We start from the raw sequence: 14,046 nt of genomic DNA, 5'->3' as shown, positions 1-14,046 counted from the left end.
GTGTTTGAAGTTGTGCCACTCTGCTTTACTGATACTGCTATGGTGGAGGCTTCTTTCTTTTCTGGCTATAAGCTCTAACTTCATCCTTTCCATTTGCTGTATTACATGCTCTAAGTTTCTCTGTCTCTGTGATTCAAATTCGTACTGCCAGTTCTTTAAGTGATCCACTTTACTTTGCAAACCTCTGCAAAATAGATTACTTTCTAAAAAAAACAAAGGCAAGATTCCAAATGTCTATGATAGCAGCATGTCGCTATGGTAAGTCTTTCATACATCTTACTCTACACGTTTAGCTGTACTTACAAGTCATGGATTTTTACAGACTGAAATGTGCGAGCATCTGTTTGCTCACATCTCTTTCTTACTCCCATTCCATATGGTTACATGGCAAAATGGAGCCTGATATTTAGTTCTCCTGCCAGTTTCTTCTGTATTTTTCCCATAGTGGTGACCAACATGATATTATCTCAAAATCCCTTGTGGAAATGCATGCAGACTGCTTCACTAATCTTCATAGTTGCTGAAAGGGCAGCCCTGTTATCTAAAAACTTGATACCAGTGATAAAATAATTTAAGCAAAATATTGAAAATTAATACAGTATTCTAGCACAGTCGTTTGTCAGTTAGGAATTAATTATATTTTTATACATTTACAAGCTACATATTATTTTCAATTCTTTTCTGCAATTTTAATTACCTTGCCTTGAGACTATTTCTATTTGTGCTGTCAGAACAATTAGGCTACAAAATAATATTTCATAAGATATGCATTTATCCATGGCTAAGAATATGTTGGCTCAGCACATATTTGTAACGTTTTCAAGCCTACTGTTCTAAATTACGTTGAAGCTAAAAAGTTAAAACAGCTAGCAGGTACAAGGTTGGACATGTCTAAACCAGACTGCATCCTTGCATACCCCTTTATCCCTATTTCATCCTTCCTTATCTCCTGTTGTCATCCCCTTACTTACTGCCTCTCATCATCCTACTTCCCTCTTCCCTCTGCATGCCTCTCACCGTGTCTTCTCCACATGGTACTCCTTCTTGCTGCTATTTTCACTTGCCTCTTCTAATGACTTCATGCCTCTCTATATAATGATGTACAGCTATAATTGTAGCATAAGGCATTAGTCTTAGAGTCATAGGGGTTTACTAGGCTAATGACCAAAAGGGCCCTTTTAAGTCTAGCTGTGCATCCCAAATCTCTGACAAGTTCTGGTACCCACAGAGACAGGTGCCAAATGTGGGATGAATTTTCTGTTCCACAGCAAATTGCCCAAGTTACACTTGAATTGGGTTAGGGAAAAGCTCTGTCTCATTTGGATGGGGATCCTTTTCCTGAGAAGGAGTGGTATCTGGGGTATATACCTGTCTGTCCTGCAGGTCCTATTTATATCACAGGAAAAGTTCAGATCTTTAAAATGGGTTATTCTGGTGCTGTTTGTTTTGTGGATATGCAGGAGGTCCATCAGGGTGGGGTCTGACAGTGCTTGTATGCCTGGAATAGATCTCCTATCAACAGCCTGTAGCAGCAAAGCACAGGCAGATGCCTTGTTGAGCTTTGAACTCATGACAACTTGTTTACAAGACCAGTGATCTAATTCTTGAGCTACAAACAAGGCCACATCATTATGGTTACATCTTATCCATAAAGCTCTGCTAAGCAAAATTCCATTTTTCCATCCATGTTTTGAATCTGTTAACTGCTTCTTGAACTAAATGTTGTAGAATACTCTTGTATCTGTAAATATGTATATCTGTAGATATGTTTTGTTAATTTCTTAAGTGATTCAACTCCCCTGGGCTGCACCTGCAAATTGTCCCTTGAGATCAGTACAGTGCCCCAGTAAACAAATATAAATAAATATAATAAATATTACAATATTAAAAATAAGTTAGTAACTTAATGATTGGGAAGACATTAATCAAAATGTTTAAAATTGCAATAAGACAGTAAAACTTCAGATAACGTACTTTCATCAGTTTAATGCATATCAGTTAGGTATGTCAAATACCACGGCTCAGTCCAAAACAAGAAGAGTTCTTTTCTTGTCCTGAATGTCATTTATTGACAAAATCCTTGCAAGTGTATTCAGACCATGATGAGTACTGGAAAAATAGTTTATGTTCTATACACTCTCTAGGGAAATCCAGAAAACTGAAGATAATTTAATGTACATCAGTGCTGGCTCCTCTGTAGGCAAAGCTCTAATTCAAAGGCAGGTGGACTTGGTTATACACCTTTTAGTCAAGCTCTCCTCTTTTTCAGTACAATCTGGTTTGTCTTTATGGGCACCCAGGGCCTGGAGGCAAGCATGATATAATGCAGCAGTTTTTTTTGTCAGAGAGTGTCCATATAGCAGCCCCTATTTAATTTCTTTCAGAATATATACATCTGTATTAGCTGGGTAGCCCAGAAGAGGTCTGATTGTTTAAATATTACAGTAGTAAGCAGAATGAATAGAAGTGAATGTATGAACCTGTACAAGTCTCTCTGTTATATAATACTTTTCCAGAAGGTCATAAATCATAAATAAGTCTTAAGCTAACAGCTCCCTCACTTCATATTGTAATTCTTGTTTGTATTAGACTAACTTACGTTTAATTTCTCTACAAACTGTCATTAATTGTCATATAACTTGTATCAAAACCAATGTTTTTTTATATCATGCCTAATTATTTATCATTATTTAAGCTGCAGATTGTTTTGTTTTATTCTTTGAAGATTGCAAAATTGTTGTTCTTAAATTTTTTTGTATTAATTTGGAAGTTCCCCCAGGCAAACTTTCCCAGTAAACAAACACCAATAAAATAAATAAATAAATGCATGAATAAATAAAAATCAGTGTTCAGACCTAAAAACAGCTAGGAGCACCCATCCCACCTGATCTGAATTGTATGCTTTATCTCCCATCCATAAATCAATATTAGATTTGAAAATATTAAGGCTTTTTGGTATTCTAACCTACAGAGGATCTTCATTCCAAAACAGAGGTGTCCTTATTGATATAAAAGAATGCCTGTGCTTAGATCTTACTGATTCATATAAGGGTTTAAATTAGGATTTCTAAGTGATATTGTTTCTTGATGTAATGTAATATTTAAATTGCTTACAGAAAGGGGTAATGAAATATCTTATATGCTATTATCATTTTGTCTTTAATAATACAGTAATATATAGAGAGTAAAGTTTTAAAGATTTACAAGGATCCAAATAATTCAAGTTAGAATTAGCTAAGATCTTTTTTGTAAATTTTCCCTGCATCCTTTCTTAATATTTTACCTCTCCTTTGGTGTAAATGCAAAAACAACTGTCTTATTCAAACATGGGTGTTATGTAGCTTTTGTATAGTGAAACTATGCAATCACATTCCTTTATTGTCAATTTCCTTAGCATCACACCCAGTTGTTTCATCACCCTATTACTTATAGCCTCTGAATGTTTTACAACAAAAAATATTTACTAATAAATATGCTAAAGTCTTTGTAGGAATCAACTTTCTTTAAACAGGTTGACATCAAGTAAATATTATATTTAAGTTTAGTCTTGCCAAAATACATCAAAAAACATTTATCTACACTGAAGTTCAGGCCTGCTTGTCCAGCTCAAGCTGTTAGTTCAAGGAAATAATTGTTAATAGTTCTTACATCTATTTCATTTAAGATAATAAACCCTACTTTTAAATTATCTGCATATTTGGTGATCCAACACTGTTTTATCAGAAGGAAACACAACAGAATTAAATCTCTACTACAAAACACCTTGACTAAATTCCAAGCACCCCTAAACCCAATAAATACCAGAAAATACACTAAGCTATTTGCAAAATATCTGTACAGCCATACTGATTGCTGCATACAGTGAGCTGTGCCCATTTGTATTAATTATAAGACAAACTCAAAAGACAAGCCATCCTGGTGGAATCACAATATGAATCAGTTATACAACATGAGAAAAAAAAAAGCTTGGCCAAGCATAGGAGGAACAAAGCCACACATACTAAAAGCCCTCTGACCAACCTACACATGCAGCTAAGAGGGTTAATTAATACTTGAAAAGCTAAATATGAAGAAAAAAATAGCTTCTCAGGCAAAGAACAACCACAAAGCTTTCTACAGCTATGGTTGTAACCTCATAGGTAATACACAACAATGCAAAGAACTTATTGTAAATGGCATCACCCACACTGAACTGGAGGCCATTGTCAACCTTTTCGCTGACAGGGTCAGCTCACATTTTTCCCCCAACTCCCCCTGGTAGTCCAAAGGAAATACCACATAACACAACCCCTCCAACATTACTAAGGAATAGGTCATCAATGAAATTTCCAAGCCCGAAAACGCTGCATTAATGGACCCCAATAACATCCCAGGATGCTTAATAAGTAGCATGAAACATGACCTCTGTGGTCCACTTGCATCACTTTTTAACTGGAGTCTTCAGTCAGGTTTTGTGCCCAAGGAATGGACAATGGCTACAGTCATTCTGCTGCACAAAGGAGGTCCAACCACTGATCCTGGTAACTACAGGCCCATAAGTCTTACCAGCCTCATATGTAAGGCCATGGAAAGAATCATCATGGACATGATAAATGAGGACATAGGTCACCTGCAAATTCTGGATTCATTACAGTTTGGTTTTGTTAAAGGAAGGTCATGCCTATAAAATCTGGTAGACATTTTTTGAGAAGGGCAACAAAGCACTGGATGAAGGTAAGACTATGCACACAGCTTCCCTCATTGTGGTCAAGGCTTTTGATACAATACCTCACTCAGGTATTATAGACAAGCTCACTAATTTAGGTATAAACCCTTTTATGTCCTGCTGGATAGCCAACGTGCTCACTGATAAGAACCAGGAGGTCAAAATAGCTGAGGCCACTTCCACCAAGAGGCCAGTCATTAGCAGAGTCCCCCAGGCCTTGATACTGGGCCTGCTCCTTTTCGGCATCTATTTTTCTGACATGGAAACAAATGGTGAAGGTTTATGGCTGACTAAGTTTGCAGATTATTGCAAGCTGGGGGTTATCATCAACTCCCCTGCAGACACTTGCATTCTTCAAGAAGGCCTATCTCTGATTAACAAATGATGCCAAAACCATGGTCTTAAACTCACTGCTAAGAAATGCATACGTTATGCCTGTGTCAAAAGACTGTGTGGCAACCATTAAGTACAGATTACATTCATTCAGAATTTGTTTATGCTAACTAGTTATATAGTTATTTATTTTTAGAGTGGTAATCAGTCTTTGATGTTTTACTTTCCCAATACTGTACTTATAAAGGTTTTTGTTGTTAACATTATTATTATTATTATTATTATTTAACTTTATCTCATAGTGTGACTTACTACTTTTCATTTGTAATTTCAATACCATTTAATCTTTTTATGTTCATTCTTGAGTGGCACTTTTTGCATGGTCATTTAAGTATGCTGTTCTCAGAATAGCAGGAATGTTTTTTTTTTGACATTTCTTTAAAGATAGTAAATATTCTATAAGTGGAACTGAGGTCTGCATGTGGATTTTCTGAAAATATAATTGAGCTGACAGAAAACACCCAATATAAACATTCTACCGACAGAGATGAAAAAGGAAAGTCTAAAAGACTTAATCAAGTCTAAAAGAGTTGTTTAAGTGTATTGCACCTTACCTCTTTATGCATAAAGGTATTGGGTGTGGGTGCTGCCTGCTGATTTCTTTATTGGTGACAGCTTGCATGCCATGCATCTGCCTATAGATTTATTTTTATTTTTATTATTTTATCTGAGTTATGCTTTGTTTAAATTTTTTCTTATTTACATACTTGTTTTGCACATTTCCAAATCCTTGATGATAGGAAATTCATTCACTATACATAATATTAGTAGCTTTTTCTCAGGTGAAAAAAGATTTATTAAGCGGTCTTCTGCTTTATCATCTCCTATTCCTCACAGGACTTGTTATCTCATCATTGAATACGCCAGCTCACCAATACGCCAGCTCACCAAACTCTCTGGTTTGCATTCTCTGCCTAAAACACTTACAAAAGCGTGCATTGTCTCCTGAGCTGCATGATTTCTACTCCAAAATAAATGATTTGTATATGATAGATTACTGTTTAGTTTGAAGTATGCCATCATTTATTTCTTAAGGCAGTAATCTTGAATCTGTCTTCTTCTGTAAAATAAATTATTAAATACCTTGACGGCTCCCTCACCTGTGCCATGAAGGAAGATCACAGATTGTAGTTTTTTAGTTCTGTCCACTCATTCAGTCACAGTGAAATACAACTCAAAATATTGAGTTCAAAGTTCTTTTTCCCCAGAGAGGATCCTCTCCAACTTTGGAAATGTTGGTGATTGTGTAGCATTCATCTTCAGCCAAAAATTGTGGAAGTGCAGTACAATATATTGGCAGTTTAGTGGCTCACAAAATAAAATGTACATTGTGAAAGTGAGATTCAAAATGTTGAAATATGAGACATAAATGTTAACTTGAAAAGCTGAAGCACATATTTGATACTACAGAGCTGGTAAGCAGATTATTAGTTTATTCTTATTGCAGGTCTTCTCTTCCCATGGATTAAATGTTATACAGACTCCATTTGAATATGCATCACCTTGATCCACAGCAAGTCAGAGAAAGTGACAGCAAGTCCCAAAAAGCAGCTGACTATGTCAAAACAAAACTAATTCTGAGACCACATTATACATATGTTTATCGATTTCAAGAATGCAGATTCTCAACTTGTCCAGATGAAATAGCATGCATGTGTTATTCTGTTTACCGTTTAAACCTTACTAAAGACTGGTATTTACCAATAGTAACCTTACTAAAAGCCCTTTTAGTTAACACTTCAGTAGGAATATTAACCTTTATCTCATAATACTTTATGTGACAGTGGGGATGTAGTTCAACCTCATACCCAATATTGTTGTAACGCATTCTTACAGATCACAGTTAATCATTTTGGTGCATTTTACCCCTGCTTATAGAATGGAGGTTCCATCATATATCTTAGGTTCATAGGTAGGTACTAGGCTATCGGCCCAAGGGCCTAAGTAAGCCTAGCCAACAAGGTTCCCTGGCTCATGCCACCCAAGAAAGTTAATTTCCTGTGCCCCTGTCGAGCAGAGCCACAAAAGTGATCCCCGGGGTGTATTTCCTATTTCCCATCCACTCATCAAGATTTTTCTTGAAGAGTGCTAATGAGGAACTTTGCTTGACATAGATGGGTAGATTCTTCCAGAGTATAGTAAGTCAATGGGACAGGAATCTATCCCTCCAGCATGTTCTGTTTATTGTGGTGACAAGGTTTAGGTCCCTAATGCATGTAGCTCGGAGGGATTAGGATTTCTTTAGGTGTAGCATGTCCAACAGCTCTGCATTTAACATAGCTTTATATGTTAGGCAGAGATCTCCTCGGAGAAGGTGATATGCTACAGAGTAAAGCTGGAGTGTTTTGAGACGGTCAATGTAGAGCATCTGTTTGAGGCCAGTAATACACTTTGTGAGGTACTTCTGTGGCCTTTCCAGCTGCTGCAGATGTCTTGTGAGGTACATTCCAAAAGGGGCGTTGTACTCTATAATGGCTCTAATGAGTGCTGAGTAGAGGGGAGCAATGACCTCTTTTTTCCTGGATGAGAACCCTTTTCTGATGAGGTGTGCCACATAGAAGGATTTCCTGACTACTGTGAGATGTGATTATCAAAGGGGAGACTACTGTCGACCTGTGTCCCAAGGTCTCTCATCACACATTCGGCATTAAATAGACTGCTGTTTATGTGGTAGTTCATGGGTACAGAGTTTTTACCAAAGGGGATGACAATGCACTTTTTGGCATTGAGGTTGAGTCCATGCCTCTGACACCAGGCATCTGTCTCAGTGAATCCCTTCTGTGGGAAGTCCACATCATTTGGGGACTCGACTATGGCTCCTAGTTTGCAGTCATCTGCGAACTTCATTAGCCAGAAGCCTTCTGTGTTAGCCTGTACTTCAGAGACATAGATACCAACCAGGAGAGGTCCCAGGGCTGAACCCTGTGGTACTCCAGTTGTCACTTGTTTGAAGTCAGCTTTGTTGTCTGCAACTCTTACAGTGTGAGTTCTGTCAGTGAGCCAGTTAGCAACCCATTTTGTGACATAGGGATTTATACATAGTTTAGTGAGTTTAGCTATAATTCCAGAATGGGGGATGGTTTCAAAAGCCTTGGTGAGGTCAAGATAAGCTGTGTGAACCACCTTACCTTTGTCTACGGCTTGGGTGACTGCCTCAAAGAAGCCGATCAGGTTCAGAAGTCATGATCTGCCTTTCACAAACCCAAACTGAGTGGGGTACAGAGTTTGAAGGTTACCAATGTCTTTGTTTATGAGTTCCAAGATGATACGTTCCATGCCCTTGCAGACCAGGCTCATCAGGCTAATAGGGCGATAGTTCCCAGGATCAGTGGTGGCTCCCCCTTTGTGGAGTGGGATAACTGTTGCTGTGCACCATTTATTGGGCACAAGGCCTGATGTGAGACTATGACTGAACATGGTGCTTAGGTGGGGAGCCAGTTCGTTCTGAAGTTCATGTAAAACACACTCTGGGATGTTGTCCAGTTCCATGGATGCTGTGTTTTTGGTTTTAGAGAATGCAGCTTTTACTTGCATAGATGTGATTACAGGGACTCTGAAAAATGTGACTCTGCATTCTTCCTGTATATATATTTGCCCTTTAGGGGGTGAGAGGGGGGGTAAAGTTAGCACTGAACCTATCTGCCAGGATGTTGGCAATATCAGTTGGTTCTGTAATTTTTGTGCTGTTGTGCTGTAACTGAGAGCAGATCTGTGTGTTGCCATTGAGATTCTTGACATAGCTATATAATGCGTTGTGGTTGCCGTTAGAAGCAGTGGTGATTTTGTTTTCGTAGCTAGCTTTGGAGGATCTTATAAGGGATCTCAGCTTCTTACTGAGGCTGACCAGGGAGCTCCTCCACTCATGGGATTTTACTCTCTTTTGCAACAGTTTCTTCCTTCTGTTGTAGAGTTTGTTTATGGAAGGGGACCACCAGATTGGCTTCCTTTTTTTGGAGGATAACGTCTTGGTTCTGTTTTGGATAGCATGGTCCATGCACTCGTGTAAGTGCTTATAGAGTGCATTTGTGTTGGATTCAGCAGTCGTAACTGTATTGTCCATCTGCATGGGTGTCATGAAGTTCGCCACTTTTGTCTTAAGAAGCATGAAGTTGGCTTTGAAGAAATTTTTTACCGCACTCTGCCACACATGTCAAACACTGATCTGATAAACTAGTGAAATCACTTAACTTCTATCCATTTAATTTTACTTAGATTCCTGAAAGTCTACCAGGGGTGTCTGAGACACCACTTTCCTTGAATTGCGCATGGTTTGTCCTTCTCTTCCACTCAGAGAGGCTGAACTGTGCACTTTATATGCATATTCTGAACGCTACTTTCTCACAAGGCAGTTGAGTAAATCACAATTTCAAACTCCATTTTATGAAAGAAAAATTACTTCTTTTTACGTTCCATGACTACATCATCATAATTTTTGACATTTGTTTATTTTATTTATTGCTTTGGTTTACCGGGAAAGTCTGACTGGGCTCAATACACATTTTCAGCAGAGAACCAGGGAGAAAAGCTCCAGTACAGTACTGTACAATACAAAACAACAGAATATAATACAATTGATGTTTGACAATGGCATTTGACATAGATGCTCTATACTTAAGCATGGGAACTGGCAGTTTTAAACAGTATATACATAAACATATAGAGGAAGAGCTCAGCAATGGAATTATATACAAACAGGCATAGTCTTATAATGGCAGTTCATTTTATTATTGATACTGTAGTCAGTCATATTGTAGCTTGTAATTTTATGATGTTACTCTTTGTATTAGAAGGGATAAACAGTTTGACAGGTAGAGGAGAGAAGAAGGTTTAATCAAGTATAGAGGAATTGCAGTGTTTTGAGTTGAGTAGGTGTGTTTTTAGTTAAACTCAAAAGACTTTAGTGATGGTTCTTGTCTTAACTGTTAGGGGTATGGAGTTCCTGGTTTTGGACACTATGTGAAAGCAGTGGGATCAGCCAGATGAGATGTTAAGTTTGTTAGAAGAGCACGGAGTCTTATTTGGGTGTTAAAATTGCATTAGGTTTGTGAGATATGGGCAGTCATTTGGTTTATATAGTAGCTTATGGGCAGTAGGGAATTGAGAGTATGTGAGTTATTGGAATAGTTTGCAGCAATGGAGGTGTCTGAATGCTAGACAGTGTTGTAATGTACATGGGAGGCTGGCTGTAAATTTTGTGACTTTGCAGTATCACTATTCGTAAGGTTAGGCTCTGTAGACAGCGTCAAGTTTTTGGTGAGTTTTTTTAACTACACAATCCATGTAGACATTGAATTTTAGGGCTTCATCTATAGGAATGCCTAGTAGTTTGGTATGGGTGGCAAGTTGTATTTTGGTGTCATTAGAGGATATAACAGAGAAATATGTCTTTTTGTAAGGATTTAGAGAGAAGAGAAGTAATATTGATTTGCTGGGTTGAGGAATAGCTTGTTGAAGGTCAGCAAGTTTTCTGAGGGAAAGACTCTAGAGTCAACTGTTGTACGGAGTCATTTTTTTGCCTTTTTGATGGTTGAATCATCTGCATACTATACTAGGGTAGGATTCTTGTTTGTCAGGATAAGGTCATTAACAAAGATGCTAAACAGGATAGGACTGACTATGAATTCATGTAGAACTACAACCGATATGGGAAAACAATGAGATGTGAGTCAGCCATTTCACTGCTTGGAGGCGATTAACAAGGTAGCTGGAATACCAGGAGACAGATGTGTTGTTAAGGTCTAAGTTAGAGAGTTTTTATAACAGAATAATGTGGGAGACAGTGTTGAAAGCTTTGGAAAGATGTCATGAAAGAGGGATGGTACTAGATTGTCCTAATCTCTTTTTGTGTTGATTGCATTATGAAGCTAAGGAGAACCATGAAAGTGTTATGGTGGGATGGAGAGAAGTGTTGCTTGGGTGATATAGTGAAATAATTGGGACTGAATTAATTTTTCAAGTCTCTTGGATAAAGATAATTGAATGGTGATGGGCCTACTATTAGTATGATCAGTTGATTGACCATTTTAATGGATGGGAAGGATATAGCATGTTTTCCATAGGAGTGGTACATAGGATTCTTTGATAGAGGGTTAATCAATACAGACTCAGGGTAGGCTATGGCCACTACTGGAAGTTTCAGATATTCACCTAGTAGGCTATCAGGTGCTAGGCAGGTAGGTTTCAGTTTAAGCAGAAGTTTTTTAATAGTGAAGTGGGGAATGCTTGGAGGTATAGGACATGTGGAGATTTTAGGGATTGTAATTTGCTGTGGATATTTTTTTAGTTGTTGCTATTGAGAAATGATGAGGCTGAACTAATAAAGTTGGAGTTAACTGCATTGGTGATGTTTGTGGGGTCATTTTAATTGATTTTTGCTAATGGTTGTGTTGAGTGTCCAGGCTTTAGGATCTGATTTAAGGAAGACCAGAACCATTTTGGGTTATGTGAATGTTACATTGGAAATTTATGTAGTATTTTTTTGTCATATTTAATTTGATATTTAGTTCCATGTCTGAGTTCTTTAAATGTTTGATGGTTATTGTGAATGTTATTTGTCACCCAAGCTTTCTAGGCAGCATCACGTAGTTTCATAACATGTCTGCCATGAAGGGGCAGCAGTTCACTTAACTCTTTTTTCGTAAGTTTATTTAGTATATTAGGGATATGTGATTAAAGTGTAGTATAGCATCATCAAGACCTAAGTATTTCAGTGTTGCCCTGATTGAGGTATGAGACAAAGGTATCATTTTCAACATTTGAGAGGTTGCTTGCAACATTGTAATGATGTTTCAGTGTTTAGTGAGCTACCGCCTATGTGGTAGTTCATGGGTACCGAGTTTTTCCCAAAGGGGATATCAATGCACTTCTTGGCAGTGAGCTTGAGGCCATGACTTTGACACCAAGCCTCTGTCTCTGTGAGGCCCTTTTGTAGAATGTCTACATCATTAGGTGATTCTAATATGGCTCCCAGTTTGTAGTCATCTGCGAACTTTGTTAGCCAAAGACCTTCTGTGTTGGTCTGCACTTCAGAGAAGTAGATGCCGAACAGGAGAGGACCCAGGACCAAACCCTGTGGTACTCCACTCATCACTGGTCTGAAGCCGGTTACCTTTATTGTGTGGGTTCTGTCAGTGAGCCAGTTGGCCACCCATCTTGTGACATAGGGATTTATGCCCAGTTTAGTGAGTTTATCTATAATTCCAGAGTGGGGGATGGTATGAAAAGCCTTGGTGAGGTCAAGATAGGCTGTGTGCACTACCTTGCCCTCGTCTGTGGCTCTAGTGACTGCTTCAAAGAAGTCAATCAGGTTTAGTAGACATGATCTACTTTTTACAAACCCAAACTGAGTAGGGTCCAGGGTTTGGAGGTTACCTATGTCTTTGTTTATAAGCTTCAAGATGATACTTTCCATGGCCTTGCAGACCAGGCTCATCAGGCTAATGGGGCAGTAGTTTCTGGGGTCCGTCTTGGCACCCCCTTTGTGGAGTGGGATATCCGTTGCCGTGCGCCATTCAGTAGGCACATAGCCTGAGGTGAGGCTATGACTGAACATGGTACTAAGGTGGGGTGCCAGTTCATTCTGTAGTTGGTGCAGTAGGCTCAATCTATGCTTTATGGCAGTTTAATAATTTGCCATAAAGCTTTGAAATGCATTTTATTATGATTTCCTTGTACATCAGTATGTTGTTGTCTTTTTTCCAGTAGGGTATAACTTCAATTTTTTTCCATTTTCTATAAACTCAAAGCATTTGCTTCCATTTCCCTTGTTTTGAATTTCTGTAAATGTCTTGCAGAGTCTGTAATTTTGTTCTAATTGTAATGGTGTATGCTCTAGAGTGACAATATTATTGTAAACTAATGTATTGCAAAATATTTCTTATGGCAGGGCTTCTATAAAAATAGGACCAGGGTTTTCAAAGTGTCTATGATGGAATTTGACAAGGTTATCTTTTTATGATAGTAGAAAACAAATACCCAGTAAGACGCCAAAGTCCAACTTAAGCAGATAGCACAAATGAAGAAAAACGAAGCAAAGTTGGACACTGCTGACAGCTTAAAAAATCTTCTTTATTCTTAAAATCACAAGATAAGCGCTTTCGGGATGACCCTTCTTCAGATAAATAAAATGAATGAGATGGTTCACTTATATACATATAAAAGCCAAATTGAAAAATAGGCGTGTTTTTCACTGAATGTGCTTGCTATTTCTGAATGTGATTGGCTTTTATATGTATATAAGTTATATTTTTTAAGCTGTCAGCAGTGTCCAACTTTGCTTCGTTTTTCTTCATTTATCTTTTTATGAATATTTGTTCAAAAAATATTCCTGGATTACAAAACATTGTGTTTTTCTGGTGAAGCTTATTCTACAGGAGATTCTGATTTTGTTTGCCACATAACCATAAAAGTGTATATGTAGGCAAGATGTTAACTGTACAATTTACGTCTCTGAAATATGTGTTTTGTGCATTTTGTGTCATTTGGTTCTGGCAGTTGCCTTCTGTTAGTACACCATATTAATGTATCAGTACTGTAAGTACACAGTCTTAGGACTCCCTGTCAGAACTTCAAACCTTGGTGATACAAGTTCAGAAACTATGAAAATGTAAGTGCAATTAAACACTAATAACATTGATACAAGTCCAGAAACTAAGAAAATTTAAGTGCAATTAAACACAAATTACATTTTGTGGGTGGGGTAAATCTCCTGCGCCCCCAACTTTTCCTACTTATATTTACTGAATCTTCTGAGAAGACAGACTGCTCTCAGATGCAGCAATTAAGACTTGCTATACATTTTCCTACAACATTTGCAGTCCTCAGTGATTTAAGGAAAAACCCAGTCTTAGCTGCAGCTAGAATCTCCTGTCAGAGTTCTTTAAAACAGAGGTTCTTTCTTTCTGCTGTGAAATGTAGACATTGATTTAAAAGTAGTGAAAGCAACCTGC

The sequence above is a fragment of the Protopterus annectens genome, chromosome 1.part2, assembly GCF_019279795.1.
Source record: "Protopterus annectens isolate FY-2018-M chromosome 1.part2, PAN1.0, whole genome shotgun sequence".
Lineage (NCBI taxonomy): Eukaryota > Metazoa > Chordata > Ceratodontiformes > Protopteridae > Protopterus > Protopterus annectens.
The sequence above is the reverse complement of the archived record's forward strand: the minus strand, read 5'-3'. Positions refer to the sequence as shown.